Raw genomic sequence first — 13,086 nt, 5'->3', positions numbered from 1 at the left:
TCTTTTCACACATGAGAGGGCAGTACTTACACTTCCACAGCATTTCTTCTTGAGACCTGCAACACAATAAAAAGCAAAAACAAACATAAGAGACAGGAAACTAATATTAAGCCAGTTTATCCCCTTAAGACTTAGTTCTGGGTAGTGAAGTGAAGTGAATTATATTTATATAGCGCTTTTCTCTAGTGACTCAAAGCGCTTTACACAACGAGTGTTAAAGCTGTACAATGACATGTCTGATGTTCACTTCTAATAAAGTAATGTTACAGTCACCTATGTTACAAAATCACAGCTTAATCACATGCATATAGTTAACATTTAACCAGTAGTTTACTAACAATTAATGACAATAATCTAGAGTGAGAAAATAAACAAAAAATATCAAATTAATGTGATAAGAACAAAAATGTTTAATGCTAAATAAAAGGACCTTTAAATGTCTGTTTAAACAACTTTTTCAATAGCCCACAGCTAAGTTTCTGGAGCTTAAATGTGTGCAGCAGATGAAAAACGACTGTTCAACTAGTTTGGGAAAAACAAAGTGACAAAAAACGTCTTTTTCACTGCTCACAGCCACTGTAGCTAAAATTTGTTCAGCATAAAAAAAGGTTTCACCACTGCTCACCGCCACTAGAGATAAAATATGACACAATGTGCTGTTAGCTAACGTTAGCTAAAACACAGCTTTCACAGTCCAAGCCAACAGGTCTCTAACTAGTGAAAATATAAGTATTACTGGTTTAAACTGCGTTTTCACTGCTCACAAACAGCCACTAAAGCCATAATTGTCTAGGAGAAGAAATGTCCGTTTAACTGGTTAATGTTAAAATGTTTACTACACTGTTCTGCAGCCAAAATGTGTCTAGAATTAGCATGTCCTTTTAGCTAATGGCAACATTTTTCACTGCTATTACAGTGCTAGGAGCTAATGCTAACTTTAAATCGATAGCCACCACAAAATAAAACGTGTCGCTCACTCACCAAATACAGGCGGTGTTGTGCCGAATTATGCACCCCCCCCGTAAAATGCACCCCCTGTCGGGAGCGCGCTTACGTCACTCGGTTGCGTCACCCGTCTCGAAAAGTAGCTAAACTCGGCTAAAATCGCCTCTTTCGGCATAAAAATGTACATAACAAGGTGAATAATCCAAGTTGTCTTTACTTTGGATATATTAATGGATGGATTAATTGTGATTCTTTAATGATTTCGCCGCCATTGCCTTTAATGATTTCGTCGTCATTCAATCGCCTCTTTCGGCAGAAAAATGTACATAACAAGGTGAATAATCCAAGTTGTGTTTACTTTGGATATATTAATGGATGGATTAATTGTGATTCTTCAATGATTTCGCCGTCATTGCCTTTAATGATTTTGTCGTCATTCAGGTGGGTGCATCGCCTCTTTCGGCATAAAAAAGTACATAACAAGGTGAAATAATCCAAGTTGTGTTTACTTTGGATTTATTAATGGATGGATTAATTGTGAGCCTTTAATGATTTCGCCACCATTCAGATAAGGCGAAAACAATAACCATTTAATATAGGAATATTTGCTGTCCCGAAAATGTATTGAAGTATTGTATTAAAGAATATATACACCAAAGTAAGCCTCTATATGTACTTTTTTAGAGACATCAAGGAGAACGAATGTTTGCTGCTTCACTCGACGGGATCCAATACATGTATTTTAAAAATATGACATTTTCTTTAACTGTAAGAAGCTCATGGGTGGATGGATGAATACATTAATAAATGAATGCATCTGATACCTATCGTTGTTTTGATTTTAAGAATTTTCAAACTGAACATTCACAAATAACTTTACCAAAAGTACCCGAAATACCAGAGATGGAGTTATGGTGGGGGTGCATTTTCAGTGAAGAGTTGATTCCAGCTGCCTGAACATCTATCTATCTCTGGCTAGGATGGTCGTAGAGACATGAAACTCACCCTAGTAACTCATCCTTACCCCATGTGTATACTGTGAAAACCATGTGATGATTGGACCTCCACAGGCGGAGTTAGGGGGGGGTGCATTTTCAGGCAGCACCAATAGCCCACCTGCCGGAAAATGCATCCCCTATCTATCTCTGGCTAAGATGGTCGTAGAGACATGAAACTCACCCTAGTAACTCATCCTTACCCCCTCTGTATACCGTGAAAACCATGTGATGATTGGACCTCCACAGGCAGCACCAACAGCCCACCTGCCGGAAAATGCATCCCCTATCTATCTCTGGCTAAGTTGCTCGTAGAGACATGAAATTCACCCTGGTGACTCATCCTTACACCCTCTGTATACTGTGAAAACCATGTGATGATTGGACCCCCACAGGCGGAGTTGGGGGGGGGGGTGCATTTTCAGGCAGCACCAATAGCCCACCTGCCGGAAAATGCACCCCCTAGCTATTTCTGGCTAGGATGGTCGTAGAGACATGAAACTCACCCTAGTAACTCATCCTTACCCCATCTGTATACTGTGAAAACTATGTGATGATTGGACCTCCACAGGCGGAGTTAGGGGGGGGTGCATTTTCAGGCAGCACCAATAGCCCACCTGCCGGAAAATGCATCCCCTATCTATCTCTGGCTAGGATGGTCTTAGAGACATGAAACTCACCCTAGTAACTCATCCTTACCCCCTCTGTATACCGTGAAAACCATGTGATGATTGGACCTCCACAGGCAGCACCAACAGCCCACCTGCCGGAAAATGCATCCCCTATCTATCTCTGGCTAGGTTGCTCGTAGAGACATGAAACTCACCCTGGTGACTCATCCTTACCCCATCTGTATACTGTGAAAACCATGTGATGATTGGACCCCCACAGGCGGAGTTAGGGGGGGGGGTGCATTTTCAGGCAGCACCAATAGCCCACCTGCCGGAAAATGCATCCCCTATCTATCTCTGGCTAGGATGGTCGTAGGGACATGAAACTCACCCTAGTAACTCATCCTTACCCCATCTGTATACTGTGAAAACCATGTGATGATTGGACCTCCACAGGCGGAGTTAGGGGTGGGTGCATTTTCAGGTAGCACCAACAGCCCACCTGCCGGAAAAGGCACCCCCTAGCTATCTCTGGCTAGGATGGTCGTAGAGACATGAAACTCACCCCAGTAACTCATCCTTACCCCCTCTGTATACCGTGAAAACCATGTGATGATTGGACCTCCACAGGCAGCACCAACAGCCCACCTGCCGGAAAATGCATCCCCTATCTATCTCTGGATAGGTTGCTCGTAGAGACATGAAACTCACCCTAGTGACTCATCCTTACCCCCTCTGTATACTGTGAAAACCATGTGATGATTGGACCTCCACAGGTGGAGTTGGGGGGGGTGCATTTTCAGGCAGCACCAATAGCCCACCTGCCGGAAAATGCATCCCCTAGCTATCTCTGGCTAGGATGGTCGTAGAGACATGAAACTCACCCTAGTAACTCATCCTTACCCCATCTGTATACTGTGAAAACCATGTGATGATTGGACCTCCACAGGCGGAGTTAGGGGGGGGTGCATTTTCAGGCAGCACCAACAGCCCACCTGCTGGAAAATGCATGTTTTTCCCCTCTAAACTCTCTCCCTTTGTTTATAATGCCAAATTTTTTGCTGGATTTAGTCTCTATAAACTCCAAGGAAAACAATACCCGGCTGGGGACAATTTTTGAAATCGGTCTCCAAACTAAGGCATGCGGGCCGAAAGCGGCCCGCCGGCGTCCAAAATCCGTCACTCGCTTGCATCACTCGTCTCGAAAAGTGTCCAAACTCGGCTCGGAATTCGCCTCTTTCAGCATAAAAAAGTACATAAAAAGTTGAAATAATCCAAGTTTTCCTTACTTGTGAATGTTTAAAAATTGTGAGCCTTTAATGAGTTTGCCGTCATTCAAGTGCCTTTAATGATTTCGCCGTCTTAAACTTAAATGTTTTTCAATTTTAAGTTATTTACTGAATTTGGATGAGCCTATAGGGCTTTGCACTTTGTTTATTATATATAGTTTTTTTTTGTATTCTATTTTAGTTACTTTGAATTTACAACTTCCTGGCGCTGTTTTGTTCTGTTTTTATGTTTTGTAATTTTTTATACTGTTGTTGGACTTATTGTGATTATTTTTTTCTCAACTATTTGTAAATGTTGAAATTTATAAATAAACATTAAAAAAAAAACTCGGCTGGTTCTATTTTTGTTACTTTGAATGTACAACCCACTTGCGATGTTTTGTACTGTTTTTATTATGTTTTGTAATGTTTTATACTGTTGTTGGACTTATTTTGATTATTGTTTCTCAACTGTTTGTAAATGTTGAATATTATAAATAAACATAACAAAAAAAAACTCGGCTGTAATGACCGGCGTGGCTGAAATCGCCTCTTTCGGCATGCAAAATGTACATAACAAGGTGACATAATCCACGTTTTCCTTACTTGTGGATGGATTAAAAATTGTGAGCCTTAATGATTTCACCGTCATTCAGGCCATTCAGATAAGGCGAAAACAATAACCGTTTAATATTGGAATATTTGCTGTCCCAAAAATGTATTGTCTACCTTGACAGCTTACTGTAAAGAATATATACACCAAAGTGAGCCTCTATATTAGGGGTGTCCAAACTTTTTCCACTTAGGTGGTTTCAAAGTTGTTTCCATTTGGATGTTACAATTCAGAAAAAGTACAGTGTTATTTCAATGTAACACAAAATAAATACAAATCGATACCAAAAATACTGCATTTGTTTTTATTTGCCAATGACTTTGATAGGAAGCCATATAACTTCTCACAATTTACGTTATCTTTTCTCGATTAAACTCTATAGTAAATTTGAATAAACTAAACGTAGTTGATTTTACGTTATTGTGTATCGATAAGTGTTGAATTACAACGATATCATTTAATGCCCTTTTAAGGTGAAATATCACCACCGGTGTTTTTTTCCATTGCCAATGTATCAATCCGCGTGTGCAATTAATAGATCCTTACAAAAATCGATACTTTGGCAAATGTCCAAAGTGGTTTCAAGATAGCAATATCAAAACATAATTAAAGCGCTCTTTTGCAATTTTTAAGCATTGTTTTTTTTCTCTACCTTGGATTCAAAAATCGGCCCAGTGTTGTAGTCACCTTTTCAATTGAGTGAAAATGGATCCCTCTCTGTATAAGGCTATTTTGGACTACAAGACTAAAGGTATTTATTCAGCGGCCATCTCCATAAGTGAAAAGAATGAAATTCGACGAAAAGCTGCAAGGTATAATTTTCAAGGGGGGGGACATTTTCAGAAACGTTTATATTCAAGAGATTTGTAGAGGTAATTAATGGCACAGGCCTTGTTAGCGTCCCAGAACGTGTTCAGCAGACTTGTCGACTAAAAATTCCTCACGCATTGTGCTTATTAATTTCTACTGTTGATCGGGAAGACGGTCATAAATTAGATAACTTAATGTCAAATCAGTCTCCAGAATGTATTGTTCTCTCTGGGTGCTTCCTAAGGTTAAACGACAGATAAAACTATTCCCAAAATGCATAAAAAAATGATGCACATGTTATATTGCCCTACTTTTAGCCATGTAACGATAGAAATGTGAAAAAAACATGAACACCTGTAGTACATTTGCAGATACAGACAGATACACTTGCACACACTGACAATAATGGTATTGTATAATTGTGTTATCAATCATTTTTAAAGACGTTATAATTGTTTAGTTAACTTCCCTGTCATTGTATTTTAAATCCACTTCCAAATTCTTCATATTATTTTATTAGAAGATACTATTTAAAAGTAGGCCCCTAAGTTTGAACGTGTGAGTCAATTGTGTGTGTGTCCTGTGAAGGACTTGTTACCTGCCCAGGATGTTTTCCTACCTTGCCCAATATATGCTAAGATAGGCTGCAGCACCACCTGTGACCCTGATTAGGGGTAAGTGGTGCCTTAGGTAAGGATGGACAATGGTTATTGCAGGAAATCTTACACAATAATCTCTTGTTGCGATAATATTTCCTTTGCCTGTGTCTCCATTTTTTTAATTTTATTTTGCTACAGGTTTCTCTGCAAATCATTTTACATGATACAACTTTTCTTCAGGAAATTTTAAACAATTCATGCAGTTGCAGCTGAACATGGAGCCTCCATGGCTACTTTTTATTCATACAATTCATCTTTAACATTGGGTGTCTCAACATGATAAGTTAACCCATCTGGCTGTAGCAACCTTCACAAGAAAATGTTTCTTGGTGTTGATATATTTTCCAATGTATTTCTTAGGAGAGGAACTCTACTACGTCGGTCTGACCAGATCCTCTACAACTAAGGTTGTGTGTGGACCGAAAGAGGCCAATGATGTCTTTACGGAGTTCCATGCCAGTGCCATTGGAGCACACACGGGTCAAAAAAAGACCCGAGACGCCATTTCCAGGCGATATTTCTGGCCTGGAATGGCCGTTGACATTGATAAATGGGTAATTCAATGACACTTGAAGCAAATTCGCTTTTTATAAAATCCTACTAGAAGTTTCCTTTATTACACAGTTTTATAACTGGTCCTCATGCTATTTCACAGAATATGAAATGACAGTCACCAAATGTTGCCAGCTGATGGTAACATTATTCATATGAATTGTGTTCTTTGCAGGTGGCCGATTGTATTGTTTGCCAGGCCGGCCAGACCAAAATAAAAAAGGAGGTAGAATATACACCTATAAAGGTAAATATCCATCCATCCATCCATCCATTTGCTACCGTTTATTCCCTTTTGGCGTCACGGGGGGCGCTGTCGCCTATCGCAGCTACAATCGGGCGGAAGGCATTTTACACCCTGGTCAAGTCGCCACCTAATCGCAGGGCCAACACAGATAGACGGACAACATTCAAACTCACATTCACACACTAGGGACCATTTAGTGTTGCCAATATATTTTATATATATATTTTCTTCCATGGCTTTGCTCTGAGTCCAAGGGTCACAGGGGAAGCTGTAAAAACATGTCAATTTAAATATAAGAGGACGGTTAATTACTACTACACAACAGCAACATATTAAAAGAGATTTTGATATTTGTATTTATTTACACCCAATAAACTGTAACCAATTAAACCGTCTCCAATGATCCTGCTCCTAATCTGATGTTCTTTATTCTACTTTTCTAGGTCAAACACCCATTTGAACTTATAGGCATGGACCTGGTGGGAAAATTGACTAAGACCAAAAATGACAATCAATATATCTGTGTCATGATAGATTACTTCACCAAATGGCCACAGGCTTACCCATTAAAATCTAAAAATGCAGCAGAGGTGACTGAATGCATCATAAAATGTTTTCATCAGTTTGAGGCACCCAAAAGAATATTAACGGACCAAGGCACAGAATTTGTCAATACGGTAAATATGGAAAACAACACAACTATTTGACTGAATACATGTGTACATTGTAACATCTTACAAATATTAGTGTGCCCACATTCATTTTCACATATAAAGTGTTCTGTGGTTGATACAAAATTCTACATATCCTCCAAAAATGCTCCCTTTTATAATCATGCACCTACCAAACAAAATATATAGTCCAAGCTATTTTTTTACTGTGTGAAACGCATGTGCACTCTACGTTTACAGATTAACAGGACTGTGTGTGCCAAGCTGGGCATCCAGCGGAGCCTCTGTGCCCCCTACCATCGCCAGACGAATGGTTTGGTGGAAAGGATGAATGGGACCATCCAAAGGTGAAGGAAATATAATCTATTCATTAATTATGATCTATGTGGTCTTCAATTTACGCTACTACAATTCAATTGTGGGTTTTTGAACAAATGCAAATTGTAATTTAAAATTTGAATACCGGTATGTTTTATTTTCCAGGGCACTTAGTAAACTTGTGGGTAAAAAACCTCAGACACCCGCTGACAAGACACACCGCCCCACCGTCATTTATCCAAAGACACACCGCCCCACCGTCATTTATCCAAAGACACACCGCCCCACCGTCATTTATCCAAAGACACCCCGCCCCACCGTCATTTGTCTCAAGACACACCGCCCCACTGTAATTTGTCTAGCCAAATCCACCAGAAAAGCTCCTCCACCTCCACCAGCCTCCCCACCTCCACCAGCCTCCTCACCTCCAACTGCACTACCCTCCTCACCTCCAACTGCACTAGCCTCCTCACCTCCAACTGCACTAGCCTCCTCACCTCCTCCTCCACCAGCCTCCTCACCTCCTCCTCCACCAGCCTCCTCACCTCCAGCTGCTTGTTTTGGAGAGGTAGCGGAAACAACTCCACAATACAAAAAAACTCCAATTCAAATATGTAAGTTTTTTTTTCATTCTGTGCTTATTACTCAATTGGAAAAAAGTTATGAGCGTAAAGCTTGTTACTCCTTTGTTGCATTCATGCAAAATGAACACAACTCGTAATTTTCAGAAAAAGGAAATCGTGACATTTTTAAGAATTGTGGTTGAAATAGAAAATATGTTTTTAAAAAGGGGTTTTATGTTCTAATAAAAGGTTAATGAATACATCATGTTTCATGGTTTGATATTGTTCATCTTCTGCAGATGTGAAAGAGGCATTTGCAGGGAAGAAGGCCCATGTCCTTCTTTCAAAGATTGGAAATTATAATTTGTATTATTGGGACATCGAGAAGGTTGGTCCCAACCAGGAGCTTGAGAGCGAGGTATTATGCTGTAATTTTTGTCTGATGCCTTTACATCACTTCACATACAGTATGCGCATTTCTGGACTATACACATTCTAATTAAGATTTTTATCTATTAATAAAGTTAATAATACATAAATTGGAATTTGGTGACCGGCAAAATTAGTTGATAACTGATCCTCCATACTGAATATATGTAGCATTTACACACAGAGTCAGTCAACATATGGAACTGCATGTATCATGCACAATGAATTTATTTTTTCATCTTTCATAGGTAATCAATGCCTACCTCACCTTTCTTGTGAGGAAATATAATAAAATAAGTCCAGAAAAGGCTGGTGTCATCGACAGTTTTTGCATGACGGCAATTTGGCAAGGGAAACAACAAAGAATCCAAAAAGTATGTATGTAGGGGACTGTTATGCACATGGAATTTGTTTCTTTGATTATGCAATACATTTTCATTTGGTCCTCTTATTTACAGCTCGATCCAATGGCATTCTCCATCCTTTTGGGAATAATTAATGAACAAAACCACTGGATGTTGAAGTACTGAGCAAATCTTGCTTCTATAAGATCATTATTAGTGGTTTTGAAGGCCCTATATACTTTCAAGGGTTGAACTCACTTTCAAATGCCAATTCTGAAGTTGAAAATTTTTCATGTACCCTTTCAATCTTACACATCAATCTGTCCAATAGTAGGTTTGTGCCTCACTTATCTTGCTTCCATGTTAAAAATACAAAGGTCATCTACCCACACGAGAAGAGATGCCTTTTTTTGGATCCATTTGGGGAATCACAAAGGAACATCAAGAGATGCCTGGGGTCAACAAGGTATTTTTTTCCATTAAAGGATGATGTCTGATACATAGTACTTGCACTATAACGTCAGACAAAAGGCAGCTCTAAGAGCTGCTAAATGATTGATTGATACTCTTATTGATCAATTGTACGGGGTATGTAACATATTTCGTACAATTGACCACTAAATGGTAACACCCGAATAAGTTTTTCAACTTGTTTAAGTCGGGGTCCATGTTAATCAATTCATGACAATGGTGCAATAGTTCAATAGTTGTTTACAAATAATATTTCTATCACTAAGGGCCTTTATGCGAAAGAAAGGCTGCAACGTGACAAGGTGGGCATGCAGCACCCTGGCCCATGCACGCCAGCAAGATGGCACATCATGTGGTGTCCTGGCCTTAAAAGTAAGTGTACTGTACACTACTGAAACTATGTGGACAACCTCAATGTCATTACCTTTTTTCATAAGAGAAATCCATGACTTGGTTCCTTACATGTTTGTGATATATACCATTAAGTAGCCCAAAAATTATATATATAAACTTGAGGTGCACCACCAAAAATGGAGTGATGGTTTAATAACTTATAAACGCATGCTTAACTTAGCTAAAGCTGAATATTGCTCATATCTCATCCACCATAATAAAAACGATCCTAAATTTTTGTCTAGTACGGTAGCATTGCTAACCCAACAAGGGACTCCTTCCAGTAGCTCCACCCTGATGACTAGCTGATGACTTTATGCAATTATTTCATAAGAAAATTGAAGTAATTAGAAAGAAGATTAAAGACAATGCATCCCAGGTACAACTGGGTTCTATAGAAGCATTTAAGTCTCACCTTAAAACTCATTTGTATACTCTAGCCTTTAAATAGACTCCCTTTTTAGACCAGTTGATCTGCCGTTTCTTTTCTTTTTCTCCTATGTCCCACTTTCGACTGTGGAGGGGGTCCGGTCCGATCCGGTGGCCATGTACTGCTTGCCTGTGTATCGGCTGGGGACATCTCTGCGCTGCTGATCCGCCTCCGCCTGGGATGGTTTCCTGCTGGCTCCGCTGTGAACGGGACTCTCGCTGCTGTGTTGGTTCCGCTTTGGACTGGACTCTCGCGACTGTGTTGGATCCATTATGGATGGAACTTTCACAGTATCATGTTAGACCCGCTCGACATCCATTGCTTTCCTCCTCTCCAAGGTTCTCATAGTCATCATTGTCACCGACGTCCCACTGGGTGTGAGTTTTCCTTGCCCTTATGTGGGCCTACCGAGGATGTCGTAGTGGTTTGTGCAAATGTCTCAAAGGACTGTACAAACCACTACGACTACGACATCCTCGGAAGAACCCACATAAGGGCAAGGAAAACTCACACCCAGTGGGACGTCGGTGACAATGATGACTATGAGAACCTTGGAGATGACCACATCGAGGACCGAAAGCAATGGATGTCGAGCAGGTCTAACATGATACTGTGAAAGTTCAATCCATACTGGATCCAACACAGCCGCGAAAGTTCAGTTCAAAGCGATGCTCATACCCTAACCTATGTTGTTTTTAGTTTGCAGAGGAAATATTGAAAGGGCAGCAAATAAACATCAAGACGAATCCTACGGCCGTGAACAAGATGAGGCTTGATATTGCCACTGTCCTCCTCCGAGAAACAGGTGCATTTTATTTTTAACAGATCAATATTAATTACTTCATGTTTGAGCTGTTTTAAACCTATGCAATTCAGTTGAAATTACAGGGAAGGCGGTAAATCATTAAAATTAGGTTTTGCCACTAACATTGATGGCACAGATTAAATCAAATAATCAGGACAGCGTAATACAATTACATATTACTGGAGTTTATTTTAATATCAGCAAGATATTTGAAGAAATTCAAGAGTGAATATTGATGCATATTCTTTTTTGGAACAGATGATCTCAGCAAGTTCTGTCACAGCTGTGGGATGGAGGAGAGCGATGACCCTAATTGGGTACGTTTTTACTGTGCAATACAGTCAAGCTGTGAAATAGCAGGGCGTGGATAACATAAGTTTTGTACTAAAAAAGTAACAGTGATAATGATGAATTATTAAAATCCGGAATTTATATACATTTGATTTAATGGCCCAACTTTTCTGCCTCTTCTCCTCCGTCCTCCTCCTCACCTTAGATCCGCTGTGACATCTGTGACAGGTGGTTTCACCACGAGTGTGTCCTGAGACCAGATCTTGATGGGGATTACCTGTGCCCTGCATGTGTATGATGATTGCCTTTGTGTTCACTTCATTTGACGTTTGACTTTGTGTTCACTTCATTTGTGTGACTTTGTGTTCACTTCATTTGACGTTTGACTTTGAATATTTTATATATAAATTATTTAACTATGTGTGGATTTTGTTAGACTTAAACTTAGACAAATTTTAATGATCCACAAGGGAAATTGTTATTTGTTTGTATCAAAAAAAAATTGCATTATATCTTGTTTGATAAGAAATTATATTTCTTCTCCTCTGATCCGACAAAAAACTATTTAATTACAAGACTGGTTTCAGATTATATTATAGTAATACCGATGTATTTATTATGTTTATAATATATATATATATATATATATATATATATATATATATATATATATATATACATATATATATATATATATATATATATATATATATATACATATATATATATATATATATATATATATATATATATATATATATATATATATATATATATATATATATATATATATATATATATATATATATATATATATATATATATATATATATAAATCACTTAGATTTATATCGCGCTTTTATAAACACTCAAAGCGCTCACAGAGAAATGGGACCCAACATTCATTCACACCCGGTGGTGGTAAGCTACATATGTAGCCACAGCTGCCCTGGGGTGGACTGACGGAAGCGTGGCTGCCAGTTTGTGCCTACGCCCCCTCCGACCACCACCAATCATACATTCATCATTCATTCACCAGTGTGAGCGGCACCGGGGGCAAGGGGGAAGTGTCCTGCCCAAGGCAGTGATTTTTTTTGGATGTCAATAGGTGGGAAGCGGACCTGAAACTCTCAGGTTTCTGGCCGGCCGCTCTACCCACTACGCCATGCCGCACCTATATATATATGTATATATTACACACACACACACACATTGTTGTATATATACATATAAATATGTCTATATATATAAATATATACATATATATATAAGGCCCGCATGCCTTAGTTTGGAGATCTCTGGCTAGGATGGTCGTAGAGACATGAAACTCACCCTAGTAACTCATCCTTACCCCATCTGTACACTGTGAAAACATTGTGATGATTGGACCTCCACAGGCGGAGTTAGGGGGGGGGTGCATTTTTAGGCAGCACCAATAGCCCACCTGCTCGAAAATGCACCCCCTAGCTATCTCTGGCTAGGATGGTCGTAGAGACATGAAACTCACCCTAGTAACTCATCCTTACCCCATCTGTATACTGTGAAAACCATGTGATGATTGGACCCCCACAGGCGGAGTTAGGGGGGGGGGGGGGTGCATTTTCAGGCAGCACCAACAGCCCACCTGCTGGAAAATGGAAAACTCTCGAAGATGCATTTCTTCAGGCATTA

General features: G+C 39.4%; 1 protein-coding gene and 1 long non-coding RNA gene across 2 annotated transcripts in view; both read left to right on the top strand.

Moving 5' to 3' along the window:
• Window positions 1–11,880, top strand: part of LOC133564030 (uncharacterized) — a 27,040-nt gene extending 15,160 nt beyond the window's left edge. The window contains exons 9-14 of the mRNA XM_061918118.1: window positions 8,930–9,055; window positions 9,140–9,491; window positions 9,763–9,868; window positions 11,019–11,124; window positions 11,383–11,441; window positions 11,621–11,880. The gene's annotated coding sequence lies outside the window, so the exon portion shown is untranslated. The remainder of the gene's footprint in view (window positions 1–8,929; window positions 9,056–9,139; window positions 9,492–9,762; window positions 9,869–11,018; window positions 11,125–11,382; window positions 11,442–11,620) is intronic.
• On the top strand, window positions 996–1,766 carry LOC133564932 (uncharacterized). Its single transcript, XR_009809374.1, has 2 exons — window positions 996–1,279; window positions 1,630–1,766. It is a non-coding gene; the product is annotated as an uncharacterized LOC133564932 (long non-coding RNA).
• Window positions 11,881–13,086: the final 1,206 nt, after the last annotated feature.

This window comes from Nerophis ophidion, linkage group LG13, assembly GCF_033978795.1.
Source record: "Nerophis ophidion isolate RoL-2023_Sa linkage group LG13, RoL_Noph_v1.0, whole genome shotgun sequence".
Classification (NCBI taxonomy): Eukaryota; Metazoa; Chordata; class Actinopteri; order Syngnathiformes; family Syngnathidae; genus Nerophis; species Nerophis ophidion.
The sequence above is the reverse complement of the archived record's forward strand: the minus strand, read 5'-3'. Positions and strand labels throughout refer to the sequence as shown.